This window comes from Cydia fagiglandana, chromosome 15 (genome assembly GCF_963556715.1).
Source record: "Cydia fagiglandana chromosome 15, ilCydFagi1.1, whole genome shotgun sequence".
In the NCBI taxonomy this organism is placed as follows: Eukaryota; Metazoa; Arthropoda; class Insecta; order Lepidoptera; family Tortricidae; genus Cydia; species Cydia fagiglandana.
The window spans coordinates 8,061,154-8,088,533 of NC_085946.1; positions in this window are offsets into that span (position 1 = coordinate 8,061,154).

The window sequence follows — 27,380 nt, forward strand, 5'->3', positions numbered from 1 at the left end:
GTTAGGTATTAAAAATCGAATTATAAAAAGATATGTGACCTCTAATATGAAAACCACAAAACAACTATTAACACTACAAACTTTATAAAATATTGCAGTATATAAAGTAATGTTCGAAAAGCATCAAAAATATGTTAAATGAACTATTTAACAGAAATACTTATTGCAAATTCTAGAGAAAATCACCTTTCAAACTTTCCCTGTGAAATAAATATTTTTTAATCATTACATAAAACAGAAGCAACAATTAAAATGTTAAAATAACAATTTTATATCAATTATTTAAAACAACATATACACAATTTTCAATTATGTCATCTTTAAATTACCCTACTTAAAAAACGGGCTTAAAATAAAAAGTGTCAACTTTAAACTTTAGTTAACCTTACAGAATACTTATTAATTCATCAAGCACTTAAACTGCAGTTAAAGCAGCAGTTGATAAACAAAGAAAGTTCCAGAGTTGACGGTCTGACTTGACCAAAGTTTAATTATAAACTGAATGGAGCCCGGCACAATCGCCAACTTGGATCATGCCGCTATCGGAATAACCAACTAGCGTTTTCTTCACAAGTTAAATTAAAGAGAGAAGAAAGTTGAAATAATTAATAACTAACTAAAGTAGTCATAATGAGTTGTATATGCCTAAAACAAAGTTCCCTGTCGCATCTGTTTGTGTGTATGTTTGTTCGCGATAAACTCGAAAAGTACTGAACGCATTTTCATGCGATTTACAACTATCAATAGAGTGATTCTTGCGGAAAGTTTAGGTGTATAATTTGTATGTATTGTGTAACCCGTGCGAAGCCAGGGCGGGTCGCTAGTTAGTGTATAATTTGATTAATTAAATCCGTTAAAACTAATTAAATAGTCAAACAAGGTCTTGTAATTTAAACTGAAAGAAATCAACAAAAACGTGTTCAGTAAGCCAATACAAACTTACATTTTGATGTCAAAATGATATCTAAATTACTTTTGTTATCATTTGGCCATGAGACTCCCTAAAGTTCTTTCCGATGACATTTTTAAGAGTCTGATATATTTTTTAAACGGCTTGAGCCTTACAAGGCAATTTTGTAAAGTAAACAATCCCGCAGTAGCAAAGACTCTGTCCTAGTTTACATTTTTCAATACTATATTTGATATTGTATAAGTAGCTCTGTATGTGGAGTTGAGATGGAGCTTGTTTTTTAGGGTTCCGTACCCAAAGGGTAAAAACAGGGCCCTATTACTAAGACTCCGCTGTCCGTCTATCAGTCTATTCGTCTATCCTTCTATAATAGTACATAAAAAAGGACCTAAAACTGACATCAAAAATTATAGACCTATTTCCAAATTATGTATACAATCGAAAGTTTTAGAAAAAATTGTATATAACCAAGTCTATTCTTCCTTGAAAAGTTCTTTTAGCCCGAACCAACATGGCTTTTTGCAGCGCAGATCGACAGTATCCAACCTTGTCCTTCTCAATGAGTATGTTACTGGTGCGATGGATAATGGCACCCAGGTTGATGTCATTTACACGGATTACAGCAAGGCTTTTGATCGTATTGACCATGCTATCCTGATATCCAAGTTGTATGACATCGGAATCTGTGGCGACTTACTGAGATGGTTCTCTTCTTATATCGACAATAGGTCCCAGGCAGTTGTGCTGAATAATTACATCTCAGGGTGGGTGACTATTCCTAGTGGCGTCCCCCAGGGTTCACTGCTCGGACCACTGCTTTTTAACATTTTTATTAACGACATCAGTAAGTGCTTCATACATTCTAAACTACTCTGTTTTGCTGATGACATGAAGATCTTTGGGAAAGTGAATACGACCTATGACTCACTGCTGATTCAATCTGACCTCACGCGACTCGACGAATATTGTTTAAATAATAAATTAGATTTGAATCCATCGAAATGTTCCTTCCTGACATTTTCGCGTAGACATAACATAATTCCTACCACATATAAACTCAAAGGCCAATTATTGAATAAGGTCCAATCTATGAGAGATTTGGGAGTGGTACATGATTTTAAACTTCTATTTGATACTCATATTGACGGTATTGTAAGTAGTGCCCTGAAAACGCTAGGCTTTATAATGCGCAGTTCCATTTATTTTACTCAGGCTAAAACACTTAAAATCTTGTTTTGCTCTCTAGTTCGAAGTAAACTTGAATACGCATCCCAAATCTGGAACCCCTGCTATAATACGTACATAGATAGGATAGAACGTGTGCAGAAAAAGTTTCTAAAGTATTTGAGCCATAAACTTAAGTGCCCCTCTAATCGAACTGATTACTTAGTTACTTGTAGGAAACAGCATCTGGTACCATTATTCGAACGACGTGAAATTGCTGATGTTATATTCCTCCTTAAAATCATAACTGGTGAAATAGATTGCCCGGAATTGCTCCAGCAGATCTCATTCGTAACCCCTTCTCGGTTAAAAAGACACTTTCCTCCTATCTCATTAAAGCGAACATCATCCAACTACAGACGTAATAGTTTTCTTAACTGTGCGAGCCGTAATTTGAATAAGCTAACGAAAGAGCTTGACATTGATATATTTAATTGCGACATTCCCTCCGTGAGGCGTAAATTGACGGAAATGTGTTTCAATTAGGCACTTTTTATTTATCTCGTAAGTGAGTGCTTTGTATATGTAGTATCTAAGTTATAACATAACACTTTATTTTGTTCTTAGTTTTTCAGTTTTTTTTTTCTTTGTTTTTACACTATTTAATTGGTGTCCTGTCACCGGTAGTAGGCTTTGATTATGTAAGCGAATGTTGTTAGTTTTGGTTTGAGTCTTATCTCTTTCATGTGTGCGATGTGTGTGTGTGTGTGTGTGTGTGTGTGATGCGTGTTACTTAAGTATATGTTTTTACTACATATCTATTTGCGAGTTCCTGTAATTGGCTCTATATATCTATTTATGATTCCATTGTCATTTAGTTAGCTGTTGGATCTCCTTATGTAAATAAATAAATAAATAAATAAATAATTCTGTCCGTCGGTCCGTACAGACGGACCTGTCTGTCCGTCCGTCTGTCTACTACCAGGCTGTAACTCATGAACCGTGTTAGCTAGACAATTTAAATTTTCACAGATGATATATTCCTATTGCCGCTATAACGACAAATACTAAAAACAAAATAAATATTTAATCGGAGCTCCCATACAACAAACATGATTCTTTGCCGTTTTTGCGCAATGTTACAAAACCCTTCGTGAGCGAGTCCGACTCGCACTTCGCAGGCTTTTTAATAAAAAATAGGTCGAATGCTTTATGTCACGACACAGCAGGGACGTATGAGAGATACAAAGAATTCGTTTTGGTGCGCGCTTAAAGAGCTTTGTTCACAGAACTGCTGAAAGACGTGAGATCTCTATATTGTGAGTTTATGAAAATAGGAGACTAAAGATATTATAACTGTTTGATATTAAAATGACAAAGTTAACATATTAAACTAAGCGGGACGTAATAGCGCAGCTATTTATAATGTGAGCAAATGTTATTTTGAATTACCAACACATAGAAATGTATATGCACTTTATTCGTACCCTTTCAAGGTTAATCAAAGCCAGTTAATGCCTTCCTATTAATTTACTAACGCCCTTAAAGCTTTAATTAATACCCAATGACTCCCACTTAAACCAATTATATAATAAACCACTAATTAACGAATCCATACAACATTAGGCTGCGCGTAAATAAAACCATAATAGTTACGTAAGATCTAGTGATGTCTAATAAAATACGTCACAGAAATATTTCCCAGAAATATTTTTCTGTAACGTAGCTGGGAATAATTCAAATCAAGTTTAGATTTCCCGTGCGTTATACGATAAACGATTTAATATATTTAAAATTAAATTATTAATGCCATCGTAGCCTACAAGAGGATATTCTCAACATTATTGGAAATATAAACAAAAACAGCTATATACAGTAAATTAAAATAAACAAGAAATATTAGATAACAATGGTTGTAATAAAAAATATTTGGTAATTTCTATTGAGAGTAATTCTATGATTATACTCGTAGCTGAACATTATTATTATTATTTACGATACAAGTGCGAAAAAGAGGAAACTCGAAACGAGTGGCGATAAAGTAAAACACGACCAAAGGGAGTGTTTTAAATCGACACGAGTTGCGAATTTCTTTTTCGCACGTGTAACGTACAACGCTTTACAGTACATATGACCCTGAAAACTTTTCGAACGCTCGTAGCGCGTAGCCACGTCTTTGCCATATGGAGCGCGTAGTCGCTACGAACAGTGTACCCGACAGTCGGGTTCTCGGCCCTGAATGCGTTAATATATATTTTTCTATAAAATAATAATAATAATTTAGCCTATATACGTCCCACTGCTGGGGACAGGCCTCCTCTCAAGCACGAGAGGGGGCCTATATAAACGGGGGGGGGGGTCTATAAAATAAACGATAAACGAATAAAAAATCTGAACTGTTCCCTTGTCTAAGAATATTCCCGGAGCACATCACTGACATCACTAGCAAGGACCGCGTCGGTTATCCGCGAACGAGGGCGCCGGAAACGGAAGATACTTAATCCAATTATCCGAGAACAAGCCGAACAACTAGCCAATTAGACACCGAAAGTGTTTACAAGTACTCCAAGCTATGTAATTTTAAAATTAGAACATTGTTTCGTATTGGAGTGCTTTTGCCATCCTTTGGGTCTTGATAGTCTTGATTCTTTCAGAAATAATGTTTTATTTGTTTAACTACAATATATCGTTATTCATAAACGCGCTACAAGTTTCAATTTGTTAACGTTAAATTATTTAAGGCTTGTAAAGTTCACATCTTATAACATCATATCAAATCTTGTCGCTATATATTCCAATGCGGGAACCCTTCAATTGCCTGTTTCTCATGTGACATTGGCTTCTTTGTAGGTCCTAAATAATCTTATTTAGGGATTTTTTTTATAACATAATGTTACCACGTCAAATAAATTGCTTTTTTCTGGTGATTTCTGAACCAATAATTATTATTAAATAACATTACTTTATAGTAACAGTGCTGACTTATCTATCAAAACTAGTGCTAGTTTACCCTACATTGAAAAGAGATTAAAAAATAAAAATAAAACTGACACGGTTCTTATTCTCCTTGCTCTTCAATGTAGTTTTTGGCAAAACCATCTCTTTTACCAAGTTTTCAAATTAATGAGTGCACTTCCAAATCCAATATGTTCAAAAGCAGTCGACCCAAATCCTACACAATAGCGTCGATTTCATTCGAGCACACAATGCGCCATCGTTCACTCGGCGGCAGTTTGTTCAGGTGCTACGACTTTCGCACTCGGAATATTCTCTGCTTCACAATAACTGGTAACATTTCAGGGGTTTCATTACAATCGCTGCCCGAGCAAGAGAAATCGAAGGATCTAAGGAACAATCGCTTCTGATTACGTATAGATATTCTACATCTCGGTGTCAAGCTATACTGGTTTTCACAAGAACTTGTTGCTCCTGCCTTCATGAAATCAATCGGAATAAATACATGGCCCGAGATACTCACAACTCTTCATTCAAATCTCTTTAAAACCAGTGTCGGTGTGAGCCACGATAACGCAAAATTGTTATGCATTTAGGTATCAAGTTATACTAAAGACCAGATACTCAAGATGAAAATGTTTGTGAATGGGGTAGCAGGGCCCCGTAGGAAGAGGTACAACTTTACAACGAGCCGGGGCTTGCATTGGCTTTGCCGGTCCATTGAAAAGTTTGCCGGATTTTCCCATGGGCCAAAGTCGTGTGCCTACTCATAAATACGAGCTTACATTTCCCCTGTGTAATATATCTTGGACATAACCCGCACATGATCAAAAGCACCAAATTATGTTGTATTTACTTAGAAAATTTGAGACGTATTGTAATAATTACAATTGTAATTTTGGACCGGCAAAGCCCATGCAAGCCCCTCTCTTGTATACATACTAGGCTCGTTGTATACTATTATTTAAAAAATCTGGCTGCGATTTATTATTAAATTATCATCAAAGTATGGTTAGTCAATCTGACTGTCGAAATCCGATCTCGATTCGATACTGTCCTAGATTAATTATTTTATAGAAAGTCTAATTGGCACGTTTTAGTAGAAACTGCAGTAATTTCATTAAGGAGCTAAAGCACCAATGGAACCTTTATTCTGCACATCCTCTTTGAATCTAGACCCTTTAAGATAATGCGTTTTAGACCGGAAAGTTCCTTTTCTTGAATCGTTTTAGTGCAGTCCAAATTGAATTTTTATAGAGGATATCTTTTTCCAAGCTATTGTTCTAAAAGAAAGTTTTCCTTTTTAAAACAAGCAAATTGCATTGCGGTGTTGCTATGTTACAAGTTTAAAATGTTAATGTTATTGCTAGTGCTAGAAACAAGCTTACTAACTTAGTTAAACAAAATATTTAAATACCATAGTACCTACCTACCTATTACATTTATTTACTATAATTGTGTGCATCGTTTGAACGACATTCAGAGAAACAATTTTTAAGTTTGGAATATTGCAAGAAATCGAACGTTGCAGAGTTTCGGCAAACTACTATTTTGTCGTTCACAAACCCGATGGGAGCTTAACAATAGAATGCATCTTGTGCACTTGTGCCTTGTCGTTAGGGTAGCCAGAAATAGGACATTTCCTAACAGGTCAAGATATTTGGTAGGTACACTAGGTACATGGCCCACTTGCACCATCCCACTAACCCGGGGTTAAGCGGTTTAACCGTCAACCCAGTGTCAAATTGTACTGGTAACTCCAGGTTTAACCGGTTAACCCTGGGTTAGTAGAATGGTGCAAGTAGGCCTAATCGGAACTGCGGTCGACATAATGAAATGTCAAAGATGAAACAAAGTTTTTTTTTCGGTACGTTAAGGGCTTTGAACTGAATTCAATATTAGTTTATTATTTTTTACGTTTTCAATGTGAGTAGGTTCATCATTTGCATGGTTCATATTAGATTCTAACATTAATCAGACTGTTTAATTTGTCACACATGTTACCGTACGTTCTAAAAAGTAATTAACATAATTCTAGGGTAATTTTTTCATTGAATTTGTGCCATAAATCTTGATTTGTTTTTTTTTTTCTGGATCCACAATCATGTTTTATTCTAGGTACATTTATAAAAGTTTAAACATTTAAACCTCACCTCTAACTTTGCCTATAAATCCCCGGTGTCATTTAATTATCGTGACACTTTGATTCAAGGATGAGAGACCCTCTCAGGACTTGTCAAAATTAAATCTGGTAACCCTAGTTGTCGTCGTCTTGAGTGCGGAACCTCGTCATGTCCCACATTTAGGGCAAATTCAGCATGCTCATGGAATACTGAAATCCTTCTGTCTCATGCACAGGAACGCTACATTCTACATTATATTATAATTAATTGCTCCTGTTTCGTACAGCCAGAATTATGTGAATACTTGTGTCATATAATCAAAAATAGTTTGTAACAATCTTATTAATAGCCAAGAATAAAAAATCAACCCATACCAAAATTAAATAATCCAATACTGTTAATTGAAACCTGATACATATTTTTTTGATACTTATTTCATTAGAAATATTACACTGAAAGCAACAAATCATTATTAGACTCACGTAACACCTGATTAACTCAGTTATCTGTCAGTTAGTACGAATTCCCCGACTGTGTGATAATGAGGTCCTGTAACAGGTAGTGCGTGCTTTGAAATGATAAATGTTTGTCATAAGTACGTATATTTTCCCTTATTAATAGTTTACTAATGTGTTGCAAAAAGTTTTTGAAGTGAAAACTTCTGTAGCGGCGCTGAGCACTTTTTAAGGTGGGGGAAAAATGATAAACTCGATTCAGCGTAACGCGTAACGTAACGCTGACGTCATGTGTCACGGACAATGATATTCACCAAAGAACTTTAGTCATAAGTTCATAACGTATCATAATCAGGTCAATTATTTAAAACTGGACTTTTATAACATGCTGGGCCACATCTGCCCAGGGTTCTTGCTATGTTCTTCTCACTGTGTATCAGCCATGCTTACCTACCACCCGATATGATTCGCACTGTAGTTGTTCCTATTGTAAAAAATAAGACAGGTGACATAGCAAAGCTGGCCAATTATAGACCAATTTCTCTAGCAACTGTGGTGGCCAAAGTGTTTGACGCGGTGCTTGATGCTCAGCTTGATAGATATATACAAATCAGTGATGCGCAGTTTGGGTTTCGACCCAAACTATCTACTGAGAGCGCGATACTGAGCCTCAAGCACACCGTCGAATACTATACACACAGGAAGACTCCTATATATGCATGTTTCCTGGATCTCTCCAAGGCGTTCGATCTGGTTAACTATGAGCTCTTGTGGGCCAAGTTAGAAGAGGCGGGGGTCCCTATGGATATTGTGCATATACTTAGGAGTTGGTACTTGTGTCAAGTTAATGTTGTCAGATGGGGAAAAGACATGTCAGAGGAATACAGGTTGGAGTGCGGAGTGAGACAGGGTGGGAGAACGTCTCCGAAGCTCTTCAACCTGTACATAAATGCTCTCATCGAGGAACTCAGCAGCATACATGTCGGCTGTCATATTAGCGGTGTATGTATGAATAATATAAGCTATGCGGACGACATGGTGCTGTTGAGTCCCTCACCGGGAGGGCTTGAAATATTGTTAAAATTATGTGAGAAATATGCATGTAAACATGGCCTCAGATATAATGCTCTTAAAAGTGAACTTATGGTTTTTAAGTCTGGGACGAAAAGTCCATCAGTTGTACCACCGCTATATCTAAATGGCACTCCCCTTAAACGAGTGACATGTGTCAAGTATTTAGGCCACTTAGTCAATGAAAATTTGCGTGACGATGCAGATATAGATAGGGAACGTAGGGCGCTGGCGATAAGAGCGAATATGATAGCACATAGGTTCAGAGGCTGTACAGCTCAGGTCAAAATTACACTCTTTAGAGCCTACTGTACCTCCCTTTATAGCTGCAGCCTATGGGCTAATTATTCGCAAAGATCGATCAGCGCCTTACGGGTTCAGTTTAACAACGCCTTCAGGGTGCTGTTGCGTCTGCCACGCTTCTGCAGCGCGTCAGGCATGTTCGCGGACGCGCAGGTAGACAGCTTCTCTGCTACAATAAGAAAGCGTGCCGCCGCGACGCGTCGCAGAGTGCTTGACAGTAGCAACAGTATCCTGAGTGTGATAGCGGGTAGGCTCGATAGTCGCTATATGCAGCACTGGTCGAACCTGCACCGTTCCTTAGCTCCCTATGATGAAATGTAGTAGGTAGATAGGTATCAAATAAATTAAGTACTAACATAGTCTAAATTACAAGCTCTGCATGTACATGTTTACTAACCTGTTATGGATTTTTGTGGTCCGAAATAAATGATTTTTATTTTATTTTTATTTTATTTTTATTTTTATTTTTATATTAAGCAATAAAGCTCTTGTACGGGCTGAAATACGAGAATCTCACAGTTGCATTCTAACTTTATGTCACTCAAATATAATTCAATAAAGCTACATCTTGATGAAATCGATAATAAAAGTGAACTCTAGTACTGGTGAATAAAACTCAAAATATCATGACCAAATATGTATGCGAGGTCTGCAAGGTAACTTTACAATTTCTATTCGAATTTTAAACAATTAAACGCTACAAATTTAAGCTCACTGGCCAGCAATTTCGGAACTAAAGTTTTTCAATAGAAAGGAGGATGGGTCAATTATACATAGTGCTGCAGACATTTTGGACTAGTCATTGAGTTTTCACTTCTGTCGGCACTCCCGGAGTGCAACCCGTTGTTTTTTTTGACATATTTTTATAGTGCATAAATGTTACTTGGCAGAAACGTCCTTACATATGAATATCGGTCCTTACCTTAATACTTTAAACCTAGATTGAAACTCACTTAGGGCAGCTTGCACCCTTGCACCATATACAATTGAACTCTGCCTACGAAGTTGGTGTGGAGGTGGGTTAGATTTCTGACACAAATATTTTGTTTCTGAGTTATGCATGTTTTCTATACACAATACAATTATATATACAAATGATACGGAAATCAATTTGTTTGTCTGTACAAGGATTTGATTTCTTACTATTTTGTACCTTGTCACATTGACAATCAATATAAAAGCCGCTAGAGATCTCATAGCTATTATTGTCACAAGATACGAAATAGTATAACTTACATATTTTTTGTAATATTATCACCCCGAAATGTAAAACAAAATATTCAACCTATACACCTAGTTACTCGAACTCGAACCAACCCCAAAGGCCAAAGCAAAACCTTCTTGTAAATACCAGATACTCATCATTACCTAATCCACAACACACGTATATAAGCAGCGGGATCAGAGGGCCCGGAGAGCCCTCTACGCGAGGACCGATCATTTCGTCAAAAGTACCGCCGGACGTGGGCAGTAATAAGTGGTCCTTCTGATTGTAGTATTTTTATTTCCTGGATCGTATGTGCAAAGGGACGATGAAAGGTTAGTTATTAGCTTGGCCGTAATGAGTGGGTGAGTGCGAGTATTAGGCAGAGTAAGGATATGACGGGACCTGCAAGCTTTAGGCATTGTCAATACGACCCAAAAACTTTAACCTGGTCTATTGTAATCATGTCCGGCCCAGTCCCACTAAAGCTTAAGTGGGACTGGGCCGGACATGTCTGCCGCATGCACCCAGAAAGGTGGGCCAAAATGGTTACTGAGTGGGACCCACGGAATACAGTAGACGGTGCAGGCCGGAGTTTAGGCAGACCGAAAAGGAGATGGCGGGACGACTTGGACACATTCTACCCCAAATGGTGGGAAAATGCCGATGACAGGGTCGAGTGGAAAAAACGAGGGGAGGCCTTTGCCCTGCAGTGGGACACCAAGTAGGCTAGGAAAAAAAAAATTGTAATCATACACTTGGGTATGGGATACCTAAGCTAAAATCTAAAATAAAAATCCGGCCAAAAGCATATCGGACCTTGCTCAGTGTAGGGTTCCGTAGTTACTCGCCTTGAACGGAGACTTATTATGTAGTATCCTGTGTGTAACAAGCAAATAGGACTACCTTTTGCAAGGAAAGACTTTTGCAGAAACTCAGGCGATCATGTTCGCTATAGTTTTCATTGAAAGTCTACTAAGCTTTACTTGCATAATTTTTCCATAATTTTTAGACCCATGGTTTTGATCTAAAAGTTCCTATCCTTTCATATGTATCTAACAGATATGTATAACAGATCGTTCGCGTTTATAGTAAGTAAATAAAAATAATTAACCACTGCACGTAAATAAAGAAAAAATAGAAAAGCATGAAAATAATCAAATAGATGCATTCATTAAAAATATAATGTAATCGTTGCAACTAGCAGGGCTGTAAATAAAAAACGAACCATATTCAGAGGAAAAACCAAATTTTCCTTTACAATACTTACATCAAAGGGATACTGAAATTTAGTGAATATTAAATGAGATTGCTAATTTTCAGTTTGAAATTTTAACAGAAAAATACGAAATAAACGCAGGAGTCCATGTTTTATACATTTGTAATACATAATAAATGATTTTGTGAAATTTGGTAGTTAAAAGAAGTCTGTTCTGATTACATTCCTATTTAAATTATACAAATCATCATTTTTAAAATGTGACTACTTACTTTATTATAATAATTTAAAAATATGTACATGGAAAAGAAAAAATGTTGATACTCATATTTCTAGAATTTAAACTGAGGTGATTCATCAAGATGTAATTAACAACTAATAAACTTTAGATGCTAAAAGTGCTAAAATATAATACGACAAACTTTTTTAATTCAATTTTAGTGAAACAATAATTTTAGAGCTTTCATTTTACGAGAAAATTAGTCCATAAATCTTTCCCCTACTCACCCTCTGTGAACTTATCGTTAAATTAACTAAGTAATTACTAAACGGAGAAAATCAATCTGTTGGTAATTTAATTAGTCTATGATTTTCAATGTTGTAGGGGACACGCCTAGTCGTTTATGAACACTATAAATATTCAGAAGTATCCGGAATCATAACATAGAGTGGCGTTTTCAAAGCTCGCGAAGATATTACTATAACAAAATGTAGGTTTTTTAGACCTATTCAGTAAAACTCGTTTATCGAGAATATCGAGATATAACTGTACTCGTATCAAAACCGAATTATTTTTACTTTTTTCTCTTCAATGCTTCATGTAACCCACCTTGTTTATCTACAAATATAACCCGAAAAATTTCATTAGGGCTGTGACAACACAGAAACAACGATCCTTTGTCCTACATATTGACTGAGATTGATTGTCAGTCGGCATGTGCTAAACGAGTTGCGAGACGAAATAAAAGCAAACGCTTGCCACCCCTGTCGACATTCGTCACGAATCGTTTTATTGAACTACGTTGCGACCATATTAACTTTTGGTGACGCGCGTGCGTCACGGTTTATTTTGCTTACGTCCTCTGGGACAAGGTCTATCCCCTCTATAGAAATTTTACAGACCTACAAACCCATCTGCGATACGAAATTCACAATTGTGGACTTACGCTCCATGTGCTAAAACCTTTTTCATGTCAGGGGTAAGTTGGTGGACCTGTACTGCTCTGTTAGCACTCGAACGAACCATTGTGCTACTATGAAGCCATTATTGACTGCGTCGACGGATATTTCATGCTTCTTTTGTATTTAAACTAGGTTAAGCAAACGATCAACTGAATGTTCTACGTTTACTGGATATTGTTTTTAAATGCGTGCTTACCAACTTTAAAATGTTAATAAGTGCAGTCAAACATCGACAACAATCGTCATTAACTTTAATAGTTGTGCACATAACGATATTTAGAATCGAAAATGTGAAACATTAGTGGATGTAAATCGAAAAACGTAAAAGACATCTGCCTACGGTTATACATACTTTTGTGAAGAATTAATTTATAAATAAATTTTACCACTTTCAACATCAGGTCAGCAGTACATTTTCATCTTTAGCAACATTTACCTATGTGTAGCATACATTATTTAGAAGAGTCGTATTACAGGGTACCTATTATATTATGTAGGCGACATTGAGTATTATGTTAATCCAACCAGCCCCATTATACGATCCTCACTGACTCACTTCAAGTGTAATTGAGAAATTATCAGACAGTGCCGTCTGTGTTTACCCTAATTAATGTTAGCATTGACCACGAAATTGTTTACGCGGCGTAAACATAACAATGTTTACGTGATGTGTTAGAGAATATTTTTAGGCTCTAAAATATTGCTGCTATAAATTATTCGCGTTTTCGTAATTGAATTTTTGTTTATCTTTATCTCGCACGCTCAAGGGAGCAACGTTATCTGAAGGTTAAACGTTTCAACCACATGCTTACTGTGATTTACATGGTTTCTTTGTTTTAGAACTTGCGTAATAGTTAAAAATCTAGAGACGCTTAGAGTGGAAGAAAATGGCTTTGAGTTCTTTTTGCTCATTATACAGGGTGGCTAAAAATAATTGCATTCCCGTTGCCAGGGAGGTTGGGATTATACTGAGCAACTTTTCAAGTAGGTACTTTTTTATGATTTTGAATTTTTTTCAAACTAAATACACATTTCCGGTCCATATCTCAACAAAATCTTAATGATCACCAACTAAGCGAATCCTTTAAAGTCACTGTAATCCGACCTTGTATTTATTCGAAATGATATCATTATGTTCTAAGCTTTCTTCTTAGATAACAAGCATTGTTGAGAGTCTCTTGAGCTCCCGACCCTTTCTCACTTTGACAAGTCAGCCGTAAAGATTGCTTAGATCCCCAGCGACTGGCCTTAACTTGAAACAGCCTTATCTTTGGATACGATTAATTGCGGAAATACCGCTGATAACGATAGAGTTATAACTAGAAGGCTTTGTGCTCGACCGAACAATTATGACGCACCCTAAAATTCCAAAAATGAATTAAAGTAACAACCAACGAATAACATCGTTATACATAGTTGATAATCAAATAGAAAGGCTTACCTATTATATTGAACTCGTACGTGAGGCAAGAAGTTTTTAAAACAAGGTTGCAATTTATTTGTCAGATTATTTAATTTTCAACCAATTCTTTATTCTTTATTCTTTAAATAAATACAAGTATAAGTTTACAGCTCTAGATATGCCAAAACACTTATACTCTTAATACATAGTCATAACTATCTCTAGGATCTTTATTTAACTTCACATAATGTATAGATTTAAAAACCGGCCATGTGCGAGTCGGACTCGCGTTCCAAGGGTTCCGTACATTACACAATTCGTAACACATTCGCTGCGTTACGGGAAGGATTTGGCCGTATTTGACTTTCCACCGGTGCGGCAGCTATCAGCGCTTGTCTTACCCCCAGTGTGGCGGTGGTTTTTCTATGTTCTCGTGTGAGTAAGAAAAAGATGACCTGTAGAGTCACTATACTCTCGATATTCGTACTTCAAGTATTTTCTATTTCAAAAGAAAAAATGTACGGGAAGTATTTTTGCGTAACGCACTGAAAGGTATTTTTTTTCTTTAGCGCGGCACGGGTACTATTTGTCCGTATTCCATCACCCCGTACCGCACCGAAAGGCGGGCACGCAGCGCTCAGATTGGTCATGTCATAGTGCTGCGCATTGTTCACGATTCCGCGTCGATACATTTTATTAATGCGCCAATTAAATCTATATTGAAAATTACCTACTCTAAAAGTCCGACCCCTTTTTATAATTATATGAGGATGAATAATATTTCTTCTGAACACGTACAGACACGATGACGGTAATAAATATTTTGTCGATTATAAAACTCATTATCGATTCTTTAGTATCCCATTATATGCGGCCTGTGCGGCAAGGGAAGTATATTCCCGTAAAATTAAGGGTTTTGAAAAATGGAATATCTTTTGGAATTTTAAGTATACAGATCCGCCGGCGGCGGCTGCTGTACATACACAAGGATATAGTCTATTGATCAGAACGACTTTCAGGTCAAACCGATAATATTCCAGATCTGTTGGAACCTGTACAGGACATGATACGGGAAAAAGTAGGTCGTGCCGCAAATTTGGCTTTCTCAATACGGGAAGTATATGACTCGTAAACCACTGGCAGTAAGTTTGGGTTTTGCGCTGCCACATCGAATGTATTTTTTTATGTGAAACGTGAGTGAAATGACTTTAAAAAATCCGTAGGGGTCGGATCAAAAAACTAAGTAATTAAGTCCGACTCTTCTCTTCTCACAATGAGCTCTTTCATTTGATATATAACACGATAAATATAGTTTGAAAAACTTTATTTTTTAATTATCTCATTTACCCCTAAAAGTGGCCCCCATGTTTAAAATTCATTCGTTTACGTTACATGTCCGTCTTTGGGTCACAAACTTTCATATGTGTTCCAAATTTCAACTTAATTGGTCCAGTAGTTCCGGAGAAAATCGGCTGTGACAGACGGACAGACAGACAGACAGACGCACGAGTGATCCTATAAGGGTTCCGTTTTTTCCTTTTGAGGTACGGAACCCTAAAAAGGCCTGAAACTATACTAATCTACATAGGTACTGGTAGAGTTAAAAAAAACTACTTTGTAAATCTTGATACTATACTAATTTACATAGGTTGAGTTTAAAAACATCCTGATATTATGTTGTAAATTCGGCCACTGATGATGATGATGACGATTAATGAGTCATCATTAAAATCTTCAACATCCGATGTTAAATTAATATTCATTTATCGCGAACCATGATATTAGACTAATAAGTTTAAAAGAAAATTTTAATATTGGAAGAATTTTTATTGAATACTTGTGTCTGCCGGTTTATATTTAGGGCATAATCTTAACCAATTTTATTACATTCTCGTAGAAAACTACAAACTATATTACAACATAAACAAGAATGTTCCGCTTAACTGAGCGAAATTGTTTTTAAAACAAAACGAAATAAGAGAAAAGTTAACAAAGGCAAACTTTGTCACAATAAAATGTGCCTGATGTGGTTCAGATAAGAAAATTTATATCAGTCTATTATGCTGTGTTGGGAACGAATTCTGCGGCGTTGCGATGAAGTTTCTAATTAATGAAAAGGGCTCCCTAGTCGGTTTTAAACCGAATACTGTCTGGGGTTCAGTCCCCGTTATCTTAAAAATTATAGCACTGCAGATGTAGTTGTTTATCTGCTGATTACTTATAAAACCTGCCGGAGGGGTGCTTCAAATGCCTCGTTAATTTGGATATGTTTGGGCAAGCAGGGGCGATTCCCTAGATCTGCCCTGCGGCTGAGGAGCAAGAGCGCAAAACCTTTTTAGTTCTATAGATTGCCCCTGTCGTCCTGCTTAGTTGTTCAGTTTGTATTCCAATCTTGTCATTCGCAAAAGTCGGCAAATTTGAAAATACGCTGTTTAGCAACACTGTTTAGAAACTTTAGAATAATTCCAAAATCGCGTGTCATCTGTGTTTTTTTCTGTGAAATGTGGATCGTGAATGACAGCTATCTGGTTTGTTTATATTCTGAAACGTTGCTATTTCAAGAGAAATTTATGCTGTCACAATTAAATACCAATATATTAAATAAGATTGAGCATTAACTTAAGCAAAGTCAAGGTGCCTACAATGTACAGTCATACTCGTTGATCGTCATTATTTGTACAATTTGAGGTTATGAAAATTACACGTTTTGGTTCGATGTACATTGCTGCTTTTCTTAGCGCAATACTGCTTTCTGAGTGTTGCCCTACTTCATTTTGCTGTACATTGCTACTGACATACTTTGCTTGACAGACTAGATAGCATATTTTATAAAAATTAAAAGTAGCACTATTTTTATCTATATAGCAATAATTATTGTTAATAACAATAATTTGCACACTGTTTTAATTTGTCGCTCTGTATAAAACTCTCGTTTATTTTTTAGTCAAGGTAAATGCCGCGGCTAAAGCCCCGACAGCGGTCCCCAGAGTCCAGGTGCTAATTTCGAGGATGTTTTGAAGGATATTAAAACCCTAAAGCTCAATTGAGTTTATTGTTATCTTCTTTCATATGTTTTTTTTTTATGATTTTGTACACTAATATATTACCATTTTTAGACAATGTTATTTCACTGAATATTTAATGTCATGTGTAAATTGTGTGACATATACTTAAAAAAAAAAATACCACATTCATAAACCAATGGAAGCTTGAAACTCCAAGGGCCTCACATATTCGTCGCTGTGTTATCTAAATTATGCATTCTTCTTTTTAAAGAACCCCTTTATACTAATTTAATAATTAATCGACTCATAATCTATTTGCAGTTTTTAAAGTAAGTAGGTACTTACCTATAAAATTCTGTTTTACTTTGAACATTTAACGTTGAATCACAAAATTCAGTTTCAGTTAGGTACATAGGTACCTGGTTGTGCATATTGAGCAAATCAATATAGACAACATTTTATTAAAATCACGTGATAAAAAGTGTAAACTAAGTTATTCACAATGATGCAAATGGGTTGCTCGTACATATTCATAATTATGCAGATTAACTGCTAGGTATACTAACCCTCATAATATACGCATGTTTAAATACGTTAGGTTAGGCATAGTCTCTACAAGTATTCATATATGACAGTTACATCATTACTGACGTATACGTACAGTCGAGTGCATAAATATGTATACATTTCTTCACCTTAATCCATTGCAATAAGGTGGAAAAAATGCATAAATATTTATGCACTCGACTGTACCTATCACTGACGACATAATTGACTGGATATTCTCAAACCTTATTACAGAGTGTAAGTTATAGTCGACATTATAGTCGACACTGCGTTAATTTTACTGTCTTTGCATGTTTAAGCAAGTTACTAGGATTAATAATTCTAATTTTGCAGCTACTGCGTACTTACTTGCAAAATGAAACACCTTTTATTTAATGAATACAAAGTTGCGAGGTAATTAACATCCTAATTACTATTTTTCCACTCTTAATGCAAAACTCTGGGAACTGAATGATATTAACTAGTTCTAGAATTGTCAAAGCAAAAACATTGTGGATCCCGGGCTTTATTATTGACTAGAAAACTAAACAGGATAATTATCGGTTCAATTTAATTAAATTCATAGAATATTTTGCCTTTTTAGGGTTCCGTACCTCAAAAGGAAAAAACGGAACCCTTATAGGATCACTCGTGCGTCTGTCTGTCTGTCCGTCTGTCACAGCCTATTTTCTCGGGAACTACTGGACCAATTAAGTTGAAATTTGGTACATATATGTAAATTACTGACCCAAAGATGGTCTTGTTTTTTTTAAGAATTTTAAAATACATAGGTTCGAAGTTATTTAAGAAAATAGCCAAAAAATGACCATTCCCACCCCCTTTATCTCCGAAACTACTGGGTCTGAAATTATGAAAAAAATACACAATATAGTTCTTTACCTGTAGATGTCAGGAAAATCTATTAGAAATGTGCAGTCAAGCGTGAGTCGGACTTATGTACGGAACCCTAGAAACGCGAGTCCAACTCGCACTTGGCCGGTTTTTTTATTTCAATAAATGCCGTAAATCAAAAACGCAGCCATTTGGTTAATGAGGGTAGGTACTACAAATCACTTAGCTTAATAAAACGCCGGGCTGAAAACGCATTATACCTACTACTTATAAAAAAAAATAATAATAAATAAAGCGTTTATTCACAAGCTTACTTACATTTAGATACAATACATTCTTCTGCCAAACCACATAGCGGTTTGTTGGCAGACGAGGCTCCTATTATAATTAGCTTAATATGCAAGTACTAGGTAGTTTATTTATATGTAACTTAAACTTATCTACTTAACCCTTTACCGCATGCGTAACTCAATATGGCATTTACAATTTAGAAAACTATTGATAGCTATTAAGGTTCATTTTTAAACAAATACTTTTTATTTATGGTATGAAGTTAAGGGGTCAACTCTATGGTCTGAGCGTACAATATAAAAAAAAACTTAGTGTATGGTTTACATAGGTTGCACTTGATCTTTTATCTTATTTAATAGAAAACTACTTAATTTCTTTTTAAATGTTTGTTTTGTCATCCTTGTGGTCTTTAAATCCGACGGTAGTTCGTTATAGATCTTAGGGACTAAATATTTCCTACATCTCTGGCCATAATAATTCGTAAAACTAGGTACCAGCAATTTATTACTATCTCTGTTTCTTATTAACCTTTGATTGACAATAGGTATTTTAAACTCATCATTACACATTTGATCTAAGGCTAAAAATAACGTGACTTTTTCATGAACTGTTAAAATTTTACATTCTGAAAAGAGCTGAAGCTATCAATTGTGTCGAACCACGGCATCGCTGCGTTTTACCTCGTCAAAATATCAACACACACAAATCATTCAATTTTAAGCCGTGTTACTTTAGCGTAAGATTCACATAAAATGCAAAAGGCGAGCTCTCTTTGTATTGAAATTATTGCAATTCAGCTGAAAACCGTCGACACTATCAACTAGATTGGCTTCGGGACAATATCGTTTTAAATCCGTCGAGTTGGTCTTTGACGACATGTATTTGTGTTGCGGTTGTGCAATTTCGAAATTAAAATGAGCTATTGATGTAGGTACAGTCAGATATTGATGTACAGTCGGTATCAAAATAGCGTATCAGACTAGAAGCGTCATAAGTATACCTAAATTCTCTATAATAGCTTAATACAAAGGGATATAACTCCATATACAGGACAACTTCTCGTAACTGTAGAACAGTCGAGAGTATTTACCAGTACCTACAAATAATTCAAACACCTGTCTGGAAATTTTGAGTTTAAACAATGTTCATCCAAACATTAGGCTTTATGTCAAATAATGCCAACAAAATCTGACAGTTATTTATATTATATCTATTGCTATGTAATATCTGCGTCATCAAGTCATCACGCTAAAGCTTCGAGCAACACGGAAGGGAGGCGGCATTCACACTATTTCCCCTCTGCCGAGGTACAAGATTAGCGCGTCAATAAAATCTAGCGCGGGTAATAAAACTAGTTGCACTTGGATTTTTCACTAGACTGAGTCCAGACGCGCGCGTGAACACTGCTGCACAAAAATGCCTGTTTGCTCGGTTTTTTGTTATAAAAAGAGGTCGGGGACATCAAATTTACAAAAAGAAAGTGTTACATTTCACATGTAATATTTTTTTTTACATATCATACGTTTAATTACATTTAAATACAATTATTATATTTTAATCTCAAGTAATTGTTGGATTTATCGATTTTACTCGCTCAGTACAAATTGCGGATCGGTCGAGCGACAAATCCGACTTCTCATCTCTCAGAATACAATGACATACTTCAAAGAAAATGTGTTAGTGTACGTGTTGTGACACTAGTCACTCGTCCGTACAAAAAAAGAGATCGAGGTTTGCAAGATTTGTCTTTGACGTGTGTCATTTTCTATGTATTTGTGTCGTCATTACAGAGGGCCTACCGCAAACCACGTTCGACGTGTTGCCTCCCTGTCACACTTACGTATGAATTTACAAGTGCCATAGAGAGGCAACACGTCGAACGTGGTTCGCGGTAGGGCCTTTGATTGAATTTTGTATGTAAGTGTGTGAGAAGTGCGACTGTGTGCACCTTCCCCCCGCGAAAAATGGCAGAATGATTTGTACGGTGAGATATCGCTTGGGCCCCTCCCTTCCGACGTGTCGGAAGCCGGTGTTGCTCGAAGCGCTAAAGTGACGTTCAAATACTCATCAGTTGTTTACCATATTCTCTCGCAATAATTACCAAGTATTAACTGATATTCCAATGTCACTTACGCTTGTTATACACGGTAGGAATTGTAAACAACATACTTTGATTTTATCAGCAACATTTTACAACATACTACCGACGATTCAAAATTTTAAGCATGCCGGTTATGGCCTGATTTTCGAAGAATGGAATGAAATACACGATATTTTTGATTGCACCGTATTAATTCCAGCCACGTGGATCGACATCGCATAGTTGCAATGCCTTCGATGAATTAATTAATGGAAGGAATGCTACCGCTTGCTCCTCCATCGCTTGTGACATATTATTTCATGCAGATTTATCAGAAAAATATTTATATTATGGTCAAAAAATACTATAAAATTCAATTATTGGTCCTCTTGCGGCGACTTAAAATAAAAATTGTTAATTACAGAACAAATAATTTTAGGTCGGGCCGCTATGATAATTCTGCGAATTTAACTGATAATTTATTATTAATAGGTGAATTAAATAAATAAAAATTGGTTATTCTTAAACGTTTAATGTGGACCCACGTTTATGTCAAACTTATAATTTCATTGTATGAGAGGTTAAAAATATAAATATTTCCCTCAGCAGAGAGAACTTTCAAGGAGATTTATTAATTAATATAAGAATTTAAGCGCTATTTTCTCTAACAAAGACTAGCATAGTGACTTAAAAGTAATTAACTGATTTCTTCATTATAAAATAATAAACGTGCAGATAATGAATTTAACGCCATAGCCAGAGAATTTACGGAAGCGGTCAAAGTCAATTATGCAAAGCGCCGAGGTCCGGGGAAAAAGAAAGCTAGTCCCCGTTTTCTATAACAAAACTAAGAAGATTCTGCTCAAAACAGCCCTCATTATACACGGACAATTTGCCACATCGCAGCGGCTGAACAGTCGACGTTTAGCAAAATTCCATTTCGGTGAAGTCTCTGAAATGACTAAGGGTGGGGGGAATTTGCATGCCTGATTGCCGGCCGTTGCTCAATCAAGGATATTTAACGAAATTAACTAATTGAGTGAACGCTTCACCGTCGTCCCTAACTTGCCAGCAAATTGACTCGACAACAGAAAAGCTACGTGTATCGAGAAAACCTAATAAGCCATAGTAAGTTCATTTCGCCCCGCTGGAAAATTTCAACTTCATTTTACACAAAATTGACAATAGTGGGACTTAATTGTGCTGTTTGGGAATTTGATACGACTGAATTTATCGTGCACTGTGAGAAAATGAATTACATCAGAATAATTGTTTTGACCACTAATCGTTTGTAACGGTGAATTAATGGCGATGTGCTTTTAATATGTTTTTCTCAAAATACTGGAGTCAGTTATGTAACGCTGCCATACATGACCCAAAAATTTTTTATTAAGCTATGAGCTTCATCACATCTGATATTTGAGTAATTCTAAGCATTTCTAGCCTGAAGTGGGGGGGAGGGTGGGGTACAAAGACGGCCGCCATCCGTCATCTTTAAAAAAAATCTACTCTGATCCTGGTGGGTACTAGGGCAAGTTTGGTATCATTTTCGTATAAACCAAAGACGTAGAATTCATTGCTGATATTTGTTTTTTCAATTTCATAGTAATTTTACAAGAAAAACGTAAAAAGGTGAAAAATTTGGTTGGAGATTTTTGCTACGCGGAGCCGAAACTACAAAAGATAGAAAGTTGAAATTTGCACACTAGATTACATTTATAAAGTGTACAAGAGATAAGAAGCGATTTTGAGAAATTCAACCCCTAAGGGGGTTAAAAAGGGGATGAAAGTTTGTATGGGGTTCAAGTTTTATTTTAAGCTAGGAATTTGAAACTTCGTAAAACGATATATTATTAAAATACAAGAAAACTGATTTCAGCGTTTTTGAAAATTCATCCCCTAAGGTGGTGAAAAAGGAGTTGTAAGTTTGTATGGATATCAAAAAAATTTTCGAACGCGGGACTTGAATCTTTGTATTTGGGGATATTATTAAAAGACAGGAAAAGTAATTTCAGCGTTTTGTAAAATTCATCCCCTAACAGGGTTAAAAAGGGGTTGAAAGTTTGAATCCATTACAAATCCGAGTAGACACACATTTCTTATTGGCTCCCAGGCTTGAAATGCTTAGAATTACTCAAGGAACATATGTGATGAAGCTCATAGCTTAATAAAAAATTTTTGGGTCAACTTTATAACTGCTTCCGCTAAAACCTAGTCGATTTTTAGATTCATCGGGGAACTATAAATTAAGATATATTATACGCGCAGGTATTAGGTACCAACTTTTGTGTCAATGAAGGAAAGATAGTTTTTATTATTCAATATTTCACTTTGCTAATAAGATTGGTAAAATTGGTTCAATTTTTAATTTTACAATACATAATCATTATTGCCCGTTTGAAGTAAAAATCAGGTAACGCAATATATGTATTATAAAACCGATTATCGACCTAAAATATCATTAGAATGCATACTGAATAGTTCCGTTCGCTATTCCTTCAGAAACTCACATACGGTAAGAAAGTTGATACTTACCTACTAACAACATACCGAGTAAGTAATTCAAGTTTTAACAAGATTCACGTACATTAAGATTTTCTTATTCACTCCGTGGAAAATTTCGGCAAGTATATTAATTACTCAGTCTTTGCTTGTTTCAAAACAATATCTAATTAGATGATTGAGTTACCAAGTTCGTTAGAAAATGTTTCTCATTCAAGGATGTCACAATTTCATTCCAAATTGCATAGGTACATCATACATATATGTGGAGATGTTAATGTATGTAATAAACATAACAATAAACTTTACACACTTTAAATAACCAATAAATATATTTCGTTTAATTTACGTAAAGTTATATTTAAACGAGCAATTACTTGAATGAAGCTTAAACTTAATTACTTGCGGAACTTACGTAGCAACTTCTCTTGAATTAGTAACCGATAAAATCGGATATAAATTGAAATGCATTGCAAATTTAACTGGAATTGATTTAAACTCGAGATTTTACTAACGATGTCCTCGAAATGTTCCATCTTTATGGACCCATTTCTGTCTTCAAGAATCTTATGTTCATTATCGACATGACCTTCCCATCTATATTTTTTGCGTCTCCGTTGACCCTCGGTAGCAAAAAGAGATATCTCGAGCTAAGGCTTTTGTCGGCTTGCAGTAGTAAAAGATTGATATCCTTAGTGAATGATTGGTATGCCTGATATAGCTGATGAGATATCGAAGATAACAATAAGGAATGATATTGTTATGATTATAGATACGGTTTATCCTGGGGCTGGTAGCAAAATCAATCTCGTTTTTGTATGAAATCTGTTGATACACTACAAATACAATGTTATGTCATTATCTTTGTTACTTTTACAAATCGAAAGTAAACTGATGCTGCAATAAAATAGTTTGACATTATAGTTATTTTATTTCTCTTAATGGCGGCCTCGTTTGACATGAAATAAATTTTGCAAAATTTTGCAAAAAAAAAAGCATAAAAGGAATTATTTAAACGCTTGCTAAGGACACTCGTCAAAGCAAATCTACTGAATGGGAATAATGGAGAATACTCGACGGGCCAAAGCCGAGGAAAGGAGTGCTTATTTCTGTTTTTATATTGCATTATTGGCTCTCTCATCTCATATTGCACTCCATTCTGATTCATAGGGACCGCCATAAAGGATTGAAACGTGAGAGGGGTATTTTCAATGGCGTAATTGCAAGTGCACTTTTTTTAATTCAATTCTTGCCGACTATGGTAAAGCTGGAATGCACTCATTGATATCGCAATAAAGTAATGAGGTTTTACAAACCCTTACCGAGAAGATGTATTTATGCCTAATCATTAAGTATTAAACGTGTTTTAATAAATTAGCATTAGACCGGACTTACATCTTTAAATTTTACTCACTTAGGGACGCAATGCAGTTAGATATCGTTATAAGAGATGAATATACGGCCCGATTCGACCTTTAGGATACGTCACTGAATAGATCTAGAAACAATATGGATTATACATGTCAGTGTCAAATGTGACGTTTCTTCAAATAAAAACGTCACTTTTAACAATGACACATCTAATATATAGTTTCTAGTTCTATTAATTGACGTATTTCAAAGTCCGAATCGGACAAAATATTGACGCTGTGTGTATGTAACTCAAGAAATTAATTTGCACAATTCTCAATTACTTAAATATGAATTAATGTATACATAATTAAAACAATTAACTATCGTTCAGATTTTAATTCGATAATAAATTGGCAATAAACTAGGTTTTTTCCAGGACGAGACGTGGGAGATGAGCAATTACACGAAAGCGGTGGCTTAACTCAAACGCCTAATGAAATTTAGAGTATAGCGGAGGTACGCGGACTGCGCTCGGGGAGTGTTCCTTTATTTATATTTTTAAGAATTTATACGCATTTTTTATTGACATTATATCTGCTTTGGAAATTGTTTAATACAATCTATAACGTGCACAACTGCCGAGGTATTTTATTCACATATTAGCATATTCCCATTTTCATGATAAAATATCCGAACAACTCAGTTATGCTCGTAATTGTTGTAAATGTTTTTGTTTACTTTTATAGTTTAATCAAGTTTTTTTTTCACAATATTTTATCGTATAATGTAATTTTCATCGGCAGTCGACTCGGTATTTTAAGTATGATAAATTATGTAATTTTTTCAAAGCTCTGATGATACTTAAAAAAATATTTTATATATAATATAATAGGTATGTGTTGTATACCTATACCTAGTAGGTATACGAGTATCTACCATTTTAAAAACTGTAAAGAAGGTATTAAATCATTTTAGACGCTGAATGAAGGCATGATTGTAATAACAAAAACAGTAGTGTTTTTGTTATTACAATCATGCCTCTGGATACTTATTATCAGTATACAGTTTTGTAATCCTGGCTACTCTACGCCACCCGTATCCGTGACTCCTTCATATTGCTACCTACTAATTCTAGGACTCAGGGGCTCGGAAAATTATAGCGAAATACAATTAAAGTGTAACACAATTTATTTTAATTTTAATCCTCGCGTACCGGTATCTAGGATAATCTTCGAAACATTTGGGGCATAATGGTAAACGTTAATTTTCATTTCAAAACTTCACCTCCATATTTATAGGTAGGGACTGTAGGGAGCTAAGCCACTTAGGGAACAGTTATTACGCTCAAAAACATATAAATATTAACTTAATGCGTACTTATTTCAAAACAGCCGACGGAATATTAATTAACAAAGTCTTTTGAGAGTCTAATGTTAGTTGTAATAATAATTTTGGTACCAAAAAACAGCTAATACCTAATTTATGGTGAATATATTACGAGTAGCTGTTTCAGTAAGGCGTTTTTTACGTAATTGACAATGCTCTCGTTAAATTATTAATATGGATTTCTGATTCATGTGGTTGGAAAAACATTAATAAATGCACAGAAAATGAACTAATAATTATGACTATATACTAATGCTCCCCGCCTTCATGAATGACCTTAGAAATCACCTTCACGAATTTTGGTAGCCAAAAGGCGGTCAGAGTTACCTCTTTGGATAACCCGCCACAGGCCGTTCTCTGGCCGAAGTAACTGCCAATAGTGTCAGTTCTCTGGTTACCTGATGCATCTATAAGGCGCTGAGAGATATCTTTTAATAAACATGATATATTGATGTTGTATGTGTTGAAACTTGGCAATACTTATTACTACAATTAATAATTCTAGCCTACCCTTATACCGAAACAAAGTCAAATATCAAATGAGCAATCGATTCCTAAATGAATTTAGCACACCCTAGTAGTCGTTACAGTCATCAATCACTTTATATTACCCGTCCAAAGCTATACCGTCCACAGTCGGCGGGCAACAAACTCAAACCAATGCTGCTACGAATATATTATTAATATTGTATACTCGTACATACCGGGTGTGGCCTGTAACATGAGCAAATAATTAAAACATAGATTGTACTCCTCAAACGGTGACACTTTTGTTCAACAACTTTTAAAAATTATGAAGTAATTAGACTATATTTTTCATACAAAATAAATATTATCTTTAATGGACGCCATCGCCACGCCATATCATTGTGATTGACGTTGCTTGTCACGCCTTCAACATAACAGAATTCGCAATACATTATTGCGTCTTAGAATAAACTTTAAAGTGTATTAAAAATCAAACCACAAGTTATTTTATTATTATAAAAGTCGCTGAACAAATGTTGGTCAGTATGAGGACTACAGCCTACAGTTAAATTTTTTGCTCATATAACAGGCCACACCCGGTATACGGTGATGAAAATATTACTTATCAGTGACAATTTGCTACCCAATTCGAACTTTAAGATACGTCAATTTTATTAATAGATCTAGAAACGATATGGCTTAGGTGTGTGTGTCAAAAGTGAGGTTTTTGTTTGAAGAAACGTCACATTTGATACTGACATATGTAATCCATATCGTTTCTAGATCTATTATCTGGCGTATCTTAAAGTTCACATCGGTCCGTTGGTAGATATTGTATAGGTAATCAGAATTAATAGTGAATGTTTTCAAAATCTGCAGTAAAGTTACATAAAAAAAAAACTTTTTTTT